At 35.0% G+C, this 14,345-nt stretch overlaps 3 pseudogenes across 1 annotated transcript; all 3 read right to left on the bottom strand.

Annotated features, from left to right (window-relative positions):
• Positions 1-1,320: 1,320 nt before the first annotated feature.
• Positions 1,321-7,694, bottom strand: LOC143634618 (uncharacterized; annotated as a pseudogene). Its single transcript, XR_013153893.1, has 4 exons — positions 7,542-7,694; positions 6,843-7,291; positions 2,847-3,087; positions 1,321-2,055 (listed from the first exon to the last, which is right to left on the bottom strand). The product of XR_013153893.1 is annotated as an uncharacterized LOC143634618 (transcript).
• Positions 7,695-10,603: 2,909 nt separating this feature from the next.
• LOC143634615 (syntaxin-32-like) lies at positions 10,604-12,083 on the bottom strand (annotated as a pseudogene).
• A 797-nt stretch (positions 12,084-12,880) lies between these two features.
• Positions 12,881-14,322, bottom strand: LOC143634617 (glucan endo-1,3-beta-glucosidase 8 pseudogene; annotated as a pseudogene).
• Positions 14,323-14,345: the final 23 nt, after the last annotated feature.

The raw sequence follows: 14,345 nt of genomic DNA, 5'->3' as shown, positions 1-14,345 counted from the left end.
AATTGTTGCTCCGTATATATCTTTTGTATATAGTGACTAGATACGTATAGGTCTTTGTACAATGCAAATAGATAACACATATCACGTAACACGCTATTTTTTTAATTTAACAAAATAAGAGTTAAAAACTTACAAATTTTACTATTGTAGGAAAATACGAAAAATAATTTTATTGTCAAAATTAGAAGTAGATTAGTTATGTTTAGAAGAGATTATAGACCCGGAAGTCGAATTAAATAAGGTAAGGTATTTAGTCATTTTCCACACTAAGACTATCCTAAATCAGTAAATAGCTGGAACAAGGGTGGTGGACAAGTTGAAACACTAGACGCATAATTACAGTTTCAGTTATCGGTTGGTTGCTAGTGACAATCATACATATGAATTTATTCCGCTATAGTGACATATACTAAAGTATAAAAGCATTGCTAGTTGGGACTCTGGGGGTATTACACGTTAGCGTGCCAATACAAGTAAATTTGTACATTTACATACGGTGTATTGACTATATCTCCTACTAACTATAGTGACCTAACCAACTCAACAAGTATATTGCTAGTTTAGATGAGTTAGATATTAAACACCATTAACGTGAACGGTTGTATATAGATATTTTTTTCATTAACCTACAAGGACACATTTGTCGTACATAAATAATAATACGGTTTTATTCGAGACAAACCAAATCTCCCAACAACATACGAAGAGAAGAGAAAACAAACTTAATTATGATTGATCTTAACAAAAAATTACATAAAAAAATAGTAGCTAACAGATAGACATCACCAGTGTTGATATCATCCGATACCCATTTGAAATTTAAACAAAACTAACAAATCTAACAAAATGTTACATAAAAATATATACCAAATAAATAGATAAGTTATATTCAGATCGTATCATTTACTATCATGCATCGCTTTATTTCTCTTTGTATTCACAAATCATATTTTTACTTTTACGAGCCGAATTATGAAAAAGCCCCTAAAAATAGTTTAAGCTTTTAAGCCTCAACCAATAAATTTAGCCGAATCATAAGCATAGGTACCTTTTAAGCTTTCAAGACTACCAATAGCTTCGCAATTAATGAGAAGCATAGGTAGCTTTTAAGCTTTCAAGAGTACCAATAGTTTCGCAATTAGTGAGATTAACTGCATAATTTCAAGTGTCAAATCTCCTTTTCTTTATTGTTTAACTTGCCTATCAGTTAAACATATGTATTACATATAATTCAAACGAAAATTTCAAGCTTAAAATTTGAAGCTTCATGTTTGCCATTAAACTTTATTATGACCATAAGTCCAAAACTTATAAAAGTCAAAAGTTATGGTGTAAAAATGAGTAAATGACTGGTATTAAGAGTGATTCTATCAACCAATCAACCACTAACAGCCATCATTAACAACCCCATCATCACCACAAAATCATGAACCAAAAAACAAGACTTAACAACATCATAAAAGGTTTAACTTTTACTCTCTACAGATGGAGAAATGTTTAAAGTTCAAACTACCAAATAAAGTACGCGAAAACCTCTAAGTTTCTAGTAATATTTAAAGTAAAACTTCAAATATTGCTATGCAAAAAACAGCATCTCAAAATAAAAAACAAAGATTCGGTAGTTTATTGTTCACTCGACAGACAAGCACGCGGGCCATCCATGCATACTTACCTTACCGCACCGGCTGCTGGTTGTAGTGACTCTTCTCCTTCTTCTTAGCAGCCACCAACCTGGCATCCTTGCCGCAGCTTCGCTGGCGGCAGCTCTGGCAGCAGCATCCACTTCTTTGTTACCCTTCTTTTTAGCAGCAGCCACCTTCTTCAACTTCTCTTTCACATCAATTCCGGATAACCCTTCAGCCTTCTCTGATCCGGCAGCTTCAGATGCTGAATTCCCGATATCAGGCCCGTTCAAGACCTGTTGTTCTTTGGTATCCTTCGAAGACTTGTCTTTCTTCTTTTTCTTTTTGGCAGTCTTGCTCTCGCCGCCTGACACGGTTTTGTCTTTCTTATCGGCCTCTCCATTTTTGTTTTCAGTCTTCTCTTGGGTACCACCTGAGAAAAAAATGCATGAAGATATGGAGATAACTTGCGTATAAAGTAAAGTAACGGAAAACTAGATTAAAAAAATTGTATTCTCAATAGATTTTTTAAGAATAAATGGTTATTAGTTCAGCCCGATGTGGAAACAAACCGAGTCTTTTTTAAACTTAACTTTTCAAACTTGAAATCGCTATTAGTTTAGGTTTCAATTTTAGGCAAACCGCAATATATAGATACTGATCAACTTACAATGTATTACCTATGTCAGCAACCTATTTACCTATATATATTGCTGATGTGGCACTGGTTATGCCATGTCAGCATGCCAAATATGAAAAAAGAATGCTTGTGGAAAAAAACCAATGAGTAAATTACAAAATGCAAAACAAATTATTTTCTTCTGATTTGTATTTAAAAACAATTATTAAACACCAAATCACGTGTAACATGTTCCACATGGCATCTACTTGCGCACACTAGAGTGACGAATAAAATAAGAAAAATAATGCTTGTGGAGAAAATTAATAAGTTAGAAGTGTGAAGCAAACTAATTTCTTCCAACTTATATTTAATAAAATTATTAACAACAGAATCACATGTCACGTGGGTCACTTGACATACATACACTAGAATGACATGAGAATGTTTAAAGTCAGCGAAAAAGTGATCTGCAGACGTTTGCCAAATCTACAATGAGTAATGAATGAAACTTGGTGGCTAAAATCGGTGATAAAATGTAACGTTGAGGATAATTAAGTTTCCTTGTAATCAATTTTTAAAATTATATATGAAAAATTCTTTACCACGAGAATCTTCTTGGCCACTGTTTTCAGCTAACCCTAATTCTGCAAGCACTGCTTCAAGTTCAGCAAGTTCTTTCTTCTTAAGTTCCTTCTTTGACAGCTGCCTGTCATTGTCTTTAGGCACAACAGCCTCTTTTTCAGTGGGCTTTTCAATAACTGTTTCCTTTTCGGGTTCATGGTCATGCTCTTCATCATTATCATCATCAATTTCATCAAGACCTTCATCTTCACTTTCACTTTCCTGAAAGGAAAATAATAAACAAAACCTCAACAAAAGAAAATTTATTTGCACAGTATCTGTTGAACATAAGATCTTGTATATCAGAACAAACTTCAAAGATTATCTTTTTTATCTCCAAACCAAAAAAGTTTAAATTTGTTAGCCGTTATATAGACTCGTTTCGTTTTTTAGCAAATCATATAACTATCCAATAAAAACATTATTCCACTAATGAGAAGTGAACAACTGTATGTAAATCGCTGTTAACAGAAACCAATATCAATTCCAATCTACATCTACAAATTGGAAACCTTACTAACTTCCTGTGAATAAGATTAGTGACTAACAAAAAATCGGATTCTTCACTTTCCTTTCTAATCTTTCTATTTCAAATTGCACAACCCTATTTGTAATTCATAAGACTGCTGAGAAACTTGTGGCATTTTCCAACGAAAAAGAAAAAAAACTAACTTCAAAAAACATGTAAAAGTTGTAAAGCTTGTGGACCAACATGTACTTTTGTAAAGATGAAAAAAATTCCATAAAAGCCAGTGATTTAAAACTTTACCAAAATTGATATGAAATATATACAACTTTATGCACTTGTGATGTAACACAGAGTACAATTTCTCATGATAGTTTTAGAAAATGCTTTATGAACCGAAAAAAAATGGAATGTTGTTTTCAGTGGCTACATGTACCCCGATACAGTAGTTATAATAACCTTCGGACAATAAAAGAACAGCATATTTGGTAAAACCTAAAATCTGAAAAACTAGTGCAACTTTTAATTATAATCCTGCTCATTGATTTACAGATTTAGCAAAAAAGATAATATCATAAATCAAACAATACATAAAGATTATTTATGTAAATACTACGAAATAAATGATAACAACAAAAGACCATTTAACTTGGAAGTTATGTAAACTACAAAAGTACAAAGCAATGCAAATATCCGCTAATAAGGAATACTTGAATTAGAAACTAAATATAACGCGTGCGAAAAACGGAAAAAAAAATATTGTGGTAGATCAGAAAACAAAGACTGTTTTTGTGCCCTAAAACTAACAAATAATAAAACTATACATTGCAAGTAATCTCACATATCTTAAAAATCTTCTTACACGATAAATAATAATGATAGGAATTGCACATTACGTTTTCATACTTTATTGTAGCATAAGCAAAAAAATGAACATTTAAACCACTCTTTCATGAACAATTTTGAGAGTTATTGCATGACTATTGTAAACTAAATCTGCCATAATCATTCTTTGAGTAACCTATTTCTGATTATGATTATCTAACTAATGATAAATGAGTTATGTCCTATATATCACTTGCTAAAGCTAGAATAATCAGAAATTAGCAAAAACTTATTACATTTTCAAGATCTAAACACCATATCCCGACCCACAACTGATTATCATAGTAATAGATCATAACTGCTTACTCATAGAAAACCATATTAGCAAATAATATCATAAAACTAAAAATGTAACACCCGTAAATTTAAGTTTTTCAAAATATGATATATTAATGTTTATATAATAATAATAATAAAATAATGGAACAAACTTATAAAAGATAAAGCACGAGGTTTAAAATCAATTTAATATATTATCTCATATGTTCATTTGAATTTCCAAAATCTCAGCTAGTCATCTACGCAATTCACTCAACTTTGCCAATTATTTTGGAAAAAACTCCGAAGCCTCCGGACCACTCATTATAAAATCCAAATCCCTTGAACCCTAGGAGAACTCCTCACAACCATATTATCTGCTCACTCTCCTCGCCTATATCTCCGTGTGATCCGGCACTGCTCCTGCTACAAGTGGCCGCCGGCGACTCCATTGCCGACGAACCGTTACGAACCGACAACTTAGCAATCTAGTTTCTTCCTGTTCACGACACTAGGTAAATAAACAAACCATATTCTAAGTCAATTGGTTCATACATCTTAGTTTTAATGTAAATTCTTGCTATACTCAGTTTCAAACTCGGACGACGTACGCCACCACCGCCGCGCATAGTAACTGTTACCGCTGTTTCTGTTTCACCTCTCCGATTCGTTCCTGCTCGTCCATTGAGGTAAGGATCTTCATTCCGCGTTTACAACTCTTGAATATTTAGCTTCGGTACGACTGATTGGTTCCGGCGACTAAGACGAAATCTGAAAACTTAACTTCGAAGAAAACTTATAAAAGCTTGTGTGTTCTTTTGCTCTTGATGCATGATCCACACGTCATTAAATGACAAAGAGTCATGCAAGATATTATTATTATTATTATTATTATTATTATTATTATTATATCTTTGACAGTTTGGCCCATCAAACAATTGAATTTAAGGACTTTGAATTGGTATTTATTTCTTTCATTGAAGTATACTAAATTATATATAAGTGAACTCAATAATTAATAACCCTGAATAAGATTTGTTTATGGTAAAGACTCATGCTTCCGATTGTAAATTCGTTGAGGATAATTAATAACCTTTCCTTCCAGATTATTAAAATAGGTGTACCATATTAAACGCCATGAGTCATTCGTTGCCGGAACAATCACTAAACTTTAAACTGCGTAACACAATTTAAGTAACTTAATTCGGTGTATAATCAAAATGTAGGCTCTCAACTTGTTGAAGTTATCTTAATCATCTTTGCTTTCCTAGGCTAAGGTACGGATTCTGTTTTTGTTTCTTTTTAGTATTATTTCTATTCCGTTACTTTGTAGTACGGATTTCGCTACGCGTCGGTTATATTTTGAGTTCAGTTATTTTAGTTATACGACTTTAGTTCAGTACTCTGTTACCCGAGCATTTCTGACTTGTCGTTGGGGCGTCAACGACATGGCACTTATCGTGACAGTGCGTAATCAAAGTTCACGGCGTCTCTGAAAGTACTCATGTAGTACCTTGGCCACTTAGAGGCGTATAGATCGATCTTAGCTCCGACTCCTGACTCCTGACATGGCACTTATCATGACAGTGCGTAATAAAAGTTCATGGCGTCTCTAGCTTGTGCTCGTGTAGCACTTTGGCCCCTAGAGGCGGATAGATCGATCTTAGCTCTGACTCCTGACTCCTGTTTGAGATGGAACAATGTGTGCACGCCACCCACACCGTCTCTTTGGTGCATGGACTAGCTAGCTGTGTACCCCTCTGTTTAGGCTCTGGGTGTTTCCGTATTACACGACCTATTTATTTTTAACATCATCGTCGTGTATTTTAGTAATTATATTGTGTTTCGCTATATTTCTGGTCCGTTTCGATATGTGTATATGCATTTGGTTAAATTTGAGTATATTCAGATTACGTTCCGATAGTGTATCGGATTATGTTTCGCATCTAATTATAGTTCGGTCTAAAACGTGGTTTTATATCCGCAATAGTTTCAGTTTTACTTCAGTATGTGTTTTGTCTTATGTGTGCCTTTACCTATACTATTGTTCTTTCCGTTACTGGGCAATTTTTGGCTCAGCCGTATTTTCTTGTTTGTGTCTGTCTTATTTGCTATCAGGTAATTCGGGAAATCGGGGAGATCAGTGATGAGAGTAAAATGAAGCTCAAGAATAAGGACTTGATTTAATTTTCTTTAAGCATTAAATAAACTGGACTTAGAATTTCTTTCAGTGTTTTTAACACTTTTGGTTGCTGTGGGATTCTTTTCATTTCTTTTAAATGGTTTTTGTTTGGTCTATGATATCTGTAATAGTAACACGTCAGCCTGCTCCGGGTTGGGGTGTTACAAAAAATCTCTAAAGTCTCACCTCAACCGGAGTCTCATTTCCTTTCACTTTCTCCTGCTGCATTCCCTCTCCCGCACCCCAAATTGGGGGCGGAGCCGTCGTCGCGTAATAATCATCATCATCCTCATCATCAACATCCGCCCACGACTTCACCGTTAACGGCGCAGGAGCCCAAAACACTTGCTCCTCCTTCTCCACCTTACTCTCCTTCTCCACCTCCTTCTTCTTCCCCTTCTTCGACGAACTCTCCGACTTCTTCTTCTTCAAGCTCCCAAGTGCAGCAAACACATTCGTACTGTTAATCGCTATCGGATCATCCTTTCGCATTCCACCTCCAACCATTTTCAATCCCAACCTTCACACCAGACCTCCACCAGCAGTGTTTACAATAACCTAGGGTTTTGTTATGATAAAATCTGTGTGTGTGTGTATAATAACAACGAATACACACCTACACCTACGAACAAAACCTAAATTCCGAAACGAGTAATTAGGTTATGCAACAACAGATGCAATGGATAATAACAATAATAATAATCAATGAAATGATAAACGATTTGTTGATTTTAAACGACTAATGAAACTCTGACGGGATGAATTATGGATCGGAAACCGTTGGGTGTGAAATTGAACGAAATTGATGAAAACTGACGGTAACGGATTGGTGAAAATGAAACGGAATTGATGATTGATTGAGATATGTGTGAAGAAGAGACTTACTAACGGTAGAAGATGACGGAGATCGGAATTTGACGGTTAATTAGGGTTCCGATGACGATCAGGTGGTGGCTCTGTTCTGTGACAGAGTGTATATTAAGATGAAGCTTTTTGTAGTTTTTTTATGTTTTGGAGTTAATAATCTCGACCGTCCATTTTTATTAGATCAATGTTATTATTATCATGATGATGATGATGATGATGATTACGGAACATAAATATCTTTTTATACTATGCTAGTGTGTCACCCGGCACGTTAGTATCGGTAAAACCCAAGCATTGACGGTCTCAGTTATTAAGACGACAAGTCGACGCGAATTTCTTTGGTTTTGATTACGTGAATTATATATCGGAACTAAAACAAAAAAGTATAAAAAATTAAGGTTGACTAATGGGGCGACAATGATTAGTAAAACTCGGGCATTGGTAAAACCTGAGCGTTGTCAGTCTCGGGTGTTAAGGTGGCGAGTCTACTCAAATACGGTTGGTCTCTGTCGCGTTTGTTACTGTAATTAGAACTAAATAAAAAATAAATTTGACATTTGGTTGTTTCGTTACCGCCCTGGAACTAAAACAAAACACAGTGAGTCTACGTGAATTCCGTTAGCAAACTTCATGTTTGTTACGATACTGGAACTAAAAGAAAAAACCAAATTCGCATTCAATTGAGCTACGTTATTTTCGTTATGTTACCGGAACGAAAAAACAAAAACATAAACAATAAAAAAAATTAAAGTGACCACTAAGGGGTCGCCAAGTGGCCCAATCGGAGGGCAAGAGGAGCGTATTTCGTAAACATAAAACAGGTATAGTACTTGAGTAGGGATTGGGGTACCTTGAGTGACCAATCATCTTGCCTTAAGAGCGTCTATAATGGATGGAATTTGTTTGCATTTATGAGCTTGTGGGAATGATAGAAAAAGATGCGGTGTTGATGTAGAGAAAAGAGGAACATCGATGAGGAGTGTGACGGGGGAGAAGAGGAATTCACCTGAATTCTTGAAATAAAAGGAGACATGAGTAGGATAGGACGAGTTGTGAGTCGGCATGATGGAGAGAGTGGATGTTTGTGAGGCCACCATTGAAGATGATCTAATTAAAGGGTTACCGACATATGTTTAAGTGGTAAGAGGCATGTTACTAACGACTCTTAGGTAGATAATTGTAATAAATCATGTAAACATATGTATAGTGTGTAAATGATAATCATAGCTAGTATTGTATAAAATAAACACGTGCAATATGTGTTTATGAGATTCGGGTAATTCCCAATAATTATACTAAAATATAACATATAAATTAGTATGTTACATAACAAAGCTATTAATAGGGTATGATCAGGAGGGTGAGATGTAAACATGATGCTTATAGAGAGACATTTGATTCCAAACATGGAATGTGTGTACATGAAAGGTATAATCGAAATGTAGCGTGCGTGTATCCAGCATAAATCTAAACAACAAAAACGACATTACCCCATAACAAAAATGGAAACAAATAGCTACTCTATGTTGTAAATCATAACATCAAACATGAACTAAATAATCACCTTTATTTATGGAGATTTTGATTGGGATTTGATACAGTTTTATGATTCTTAGTTATAAACTTATAATTATAATGGGTGTTTGCTTTTTAGAAACAAATACTCTCCTATTATGTGTTTTTTTTGTTATACAAAGTGAAATCGATAATGTCACACTCACACATGATATAAATTTTTGTCGTAATTAAATAATTTTATTAGTCTAAAAATATTGCATCAATTTAGCATGTACATTTATAATTTATAAAGGTTAACTTCAATATGCAAGACAAATAAGCCTGATATTTTTAAGCAACACAATGATTTTTAATGAAGTTACCGAGTTACATGTCCCGCATAGTTAACTAGACTTGTCATTTAAACCCTATACTTTTAAATACTTCTTTTTAAATATTTTATGTCTAACAACTTTGCAAAAAACGTCTCACTCGTACCCCCCCCCCCCCCCTGTTTTTTACTTATATGAAGTTTTTAAAACTTTGAATATATGGTTGTGATGTGTTATTTTTATCTATATTTCGGTTTAAGTTTCGTTCAAAACGAAGCTATGCGTGATAATGTACAAATTGAAGTTGTACGTGATAATGTACACGGTGAAGTTGTGTGTGATAATGTAAAAGTTAAAGTTGTGCGTAATAATGTACAAGCCGTCAAAGAATAGACGAGCAATTCATCAAAGTTATTTTTAGGTTTTTTTCTTTGCGCTACCCGAGTTTGAACCCATCTTGTTCCTAGCTTCCCCAATAAATTTCACCTTACATGGTTTTATATTATGTTTATAATGTCATATTTTAATTTCTTGTTTTCTTCTCTCTTTCATATGTTGTATTTTTCTTTAATTATTGACACATTGCATACGTTTTGATATTTAAAATGAAAGCGTAACTTTGTGTGATTATGTTGATTCTCTTTATACACTTTAACCCGTCGCTAAACCCATAAAATTGCATATTTTCTCAAAATACAAGTTTTATTATTTTTTCCTTAAAATGGGCCGTTATTATATATTTTTGTGTTGTCAAGTGAGGGTTGGGGACTGTACTTCGAACTCGAGCGACTTGGACGTTTGGGCCTTTGGGGGTTTCTTGGGCGCTTAAGGTTTTTCTTTTCTAGATGAAAAAACCCATCACATACCCATCTTTAATATAAAGTCATTAAATAAAAAGTATGTATATTGTTTATACTGCATAGCATAAAATAAGAAAGAAAGATACTATTTAACGATAACTGAAAATAGTAATTTAATATCTGACATAAATTTCAAAATGGCGTGGCATTTTAAATACGTTTCAGCTATATGAAATGTACGTGATACGACCTATATATGAATACGATACAAGTTTTGGGTAACTGTACGCACGTTAAGAAAATCAAGTTAACACATTCAAATTTTAACTACAAAAGATTATGAATATGAAGTTAAAGACAAAGAAAGGTATGACCAATAATAGACGCATGTGACATCAACAATGGATTTGCAACTATGTGCTTGATCATTAAAATCCATATGAATTATTAATCAGACTATGAAAAACAAGACAGTCATAAGGAATACAATTAATACAAAAAATAATTTTTATGATAAGCCACCTATTGGATGATATACAATTGAGATACCTCATTAGTTGCCATTGTGCACCTTGTACATTTGCTAGAGTATCTTCCATGTTCTCATCAATCCTGGCAACCCAATTAAGTTGTTCAAAGTCAAAGTCAAGGTTTAATTATAACATGACACTAACCTAATTGCTAGTTCTCCTTGCTGAGAAACTATGGTTGCCAACTGCGTAATAGTGGCGCCCAATTCGTGAATGGTTCACTCAACTTTGTGAAGAGCCTCTGCTCCGCTCTGCATGCAACTATCTAGTAGCGGAACCATCTGTTGCAGCTGTTGACTTTGACTTTGTTGTGGTTGTAATAAAGGTTGAGATTCTTCATTTGCCTGCTTCCTAAAAAGTCAAAGTCAACAACAAAGTCAAAGGGTCATACTAAATAAATCCAAAGTTATCTGAATTTACCTGGGAAATAATAGAGATGAATTTGATGAGTTATTATTAACCGAAAGATGTTGTGAAGTTGAAGCACTAGAAGTTGATTTGTTAGCTACGGGACGTTGGTGTGCAAACCGGTTAACAGAATCTTTTGAAGAAAGACTATGCAGGGCCGTTTCCGAGATTTCAAGTGCCCAAAGACTATTAATAAAAAATGGTCTTTACATAAACTTTTTTCCCAAAATATCGACGAAAATTGTAATACTGATAAACCTTAATTGCTAGGCCCCGGCCACGTAGTTAGGTTGTCTACAAGTCCATTATTGATTTACTTCATTACTAGGCTCGGACCGAAGAACATGTTATTAGATTGTTTAATGTTTAATGGACCTGTTTTAATATAAATGGGCCCTTACCTTTATTTGTTTCTTATCAACCATTTTTAGCCCAGTTCACAATTAAAGTTAAAAATGTATCAAAAAAAATTCGACACTTACCGAGACCGTGGGCTACACGGCGGCCGAGCCCTGTGTGGGGTCTGGTCGTCTGGGCCGGCCCTGAGATTTTAAAGTCAAGTAAAGTTTGTGCATTCATATATGACACTTAGATGATTATAGTAGAACATATGTATTTAATTTCCAACACTTGCATAGTTGCATGATCCACTGCAAATATCTTGCCACTTATTCTGCTAAACAACTATCACAAGAATATTATTAATCAACAATGCATACTAAAATGTTACTTTATGAACTCACATTTTGCAAGTTTGGCTAGCTTCTGCGACGTCCGATTTATTCCAAATGCAATTTTCGAAGCTCTTTTGTTGAATTCCGTCTGCAATGCAGCCTTTGATCGCAATGACAGAGATTTTCTTAGCATCTTCTCAACTATGCTAGAAACCATTGATCGCGATCTATTTAGCGGTGGTGGACATTTTCTTAGCCTCTCAGCTATGCTAGTAAACTCGGGAGTGCGATCTCTATACCTCGAGCCTTGCAGATTCATCGTAAAATAAGCGAGTTCAAGCCGAATAGAATCTAATATTAGTTAGTATATGTTATAACCTTATGATGTTTGACTGTGCATTGAATTGAATCAAAACCACAATAGATCCAGATTATAATAATTATACACAACCGTTGACTATTACAATATGTTTTTTTTTCTTTTGAAATGCAAGCGTTGACTATTAAAACTTAGTAGCATAAGTTTTAAAAATAAACATGTAAATATTTAATAATAAAAAAAATAAGAAATCTATATTGTGATTAATAACTTGAAGTAAACAGAAAAAAAAGCTTTAAAATAGATATTTTTTAGCCCAATTAAATTATTATAAGCTTAAAAATAATAAATATAAATATATATATAAATATTTCCACATATATCACAAAAGATGCTAGATAAGTTAGTTACCATTCTTGTAGCCATCATATATCATTCTCACACAATTATATAACTTTATATAAACTTTAGTCTTCATAACATTTTCAAAACTTCAAATAAAAAGGTTAACTTTTATAAAATGTCTTACTTGTCTCACATTGCTTAAATTAGCAAGTTTCTTTTATTTCCAACTATAAAATGAGATTTCAAGAATTTTTTTTCTTGTAAAATATTTCTACATATTATTATAACAATAAATAAAATTTATATTCTTACCTAAATGTTACATAGTATATGTTTCAAATATGAGTTGAATCTGCTATATTACAATCTAAAACATCAACTAAAAACAAAACTATGATGTAACAAAAAAAAGTATATGCTACGAAACAAGAAGCAAGAACACAATGCAACCTTCAATAACACCAACCAAAACCTTCAAAACCTTCCAATGCACCCACCTTCGGATCGCCATACGCGATCATAACCGGAAACCGACACTCTCCAACCGACGGGTCATCCCTAGTGACCGTCCCCAACCCGTTAAACTCACAAGCCGAGTCACTCTGACCCTGAAGTTGATAATACATATTAAACGCAAACGACGCGTTACCCCCCAAAGTTAAATGGTTACATGTCGACCCGTAGCCTAACGATGTACAATCCGATAAACTACACGCGTAGTCAATCTCCTTAGCTAACCCGTCTAGGCGGTCTAGCTCTTTAACCCGCGGGTTCAACACACACCACTTTCGGGCCATATACCGCACCCCAATAACCGGGGCCAAGTGCTTATCTTTTTTCGCACCCGTTATATCCAACTCGTATTTCGGCTTACCATCGTACCCGAAAATACCCCAATGGGTCTCGAATGGGCCCGGGGCCACACTCTTTTTGTTCTCATCAAAAAGGCTAAAAAGGTAAATTTCCAACGGCCCGAGTTGAACAGGGGTACCTTTTGAGCCCGCCACGTGGTTGATCATACCTTGGTTAAAACGTTTCGTGTTTTTTACGTTCGCGTGTATGTCACCGTCCGTGGGCCACCCGATCTCGCCCACGATTATTTTAATATCCGGGTAACCCGCTTTTGTTAAAGAAGCCACCAATGTGTCGTAATTCGCATCAAACACATTGGTGTAGAAATAATTCCCGTCTTTGACGGGTTTATTCGACCCGTCAAAGAACGCGAAATCCACAGGAAAATACGGGTTTCCGTATAAACTTAAAAACGGGTAAATATTAACCGTGAAAGGCGCATCGTTCGAATAAAGAAACCGAACGATTTCAATCGTGGCATCTTTAATATCCGGACGAAAGTCACCAGCTGATGGGACAGGGTCCCACTCTGGTGACTCATAAATATCCGCATTCAACGGGACAGTGGCTTTGATCTGGGACCCAAAGCCCGCCCGGTGAATGGCATTTTGCACATTTTTCAAAGCGGGTAACGCGATATTCTGGTACGTCGCGTTATACGCTTTAAGAAACGGCTCGTTTCCTACCGCGACGTACCTAATATCGACACCGCCGGGATACACATAACTAGTAATATTAGCATCAACCCAATTATCAGCATAACTTGGGTCTTGACTCATATCAAACAACATATAATTAGGGATACCCACCATCACCTCAATCCCGGACCCGATTAACGCTTCCATGATCGTTTTATCGGGTTCGAACAACTTCAACTTATTGAACTTGTTTACTTTCATCATGTTCACCACCTTCTCTGGGGGTAACTGGTGACTAGTCATAGTGCCCCAGTTGACCCCCACACCTAGACTCGAGTCTGAGTCTGAACAGTCGATAATCGGTATAAACGCGCTTGTTATAGCAAAGATTATTGTTATGAAAAATTTGCATAGATTTGTAAACATT

Source organism: Bidens hawaiensis, unplaced genomic scaffold, assembly GCF_021521415.1.
Source record: "Bidens hawaiensis isolate Kalapana, Puna unplaced genomic scaffold, B.hawaiensis_p1.1 tig00007139_1, whole genome shotgun sequence".
Lineage (NCBI taxonomy): Eukaryota > Viridiplantae > Streptophyta > Magnoliopsida > Asterales > Asteraceae > Bidens > Bidens hawaiensis.
This window is presented reverse-complemented; position numbering and strand designations above follow the sequence as displayed.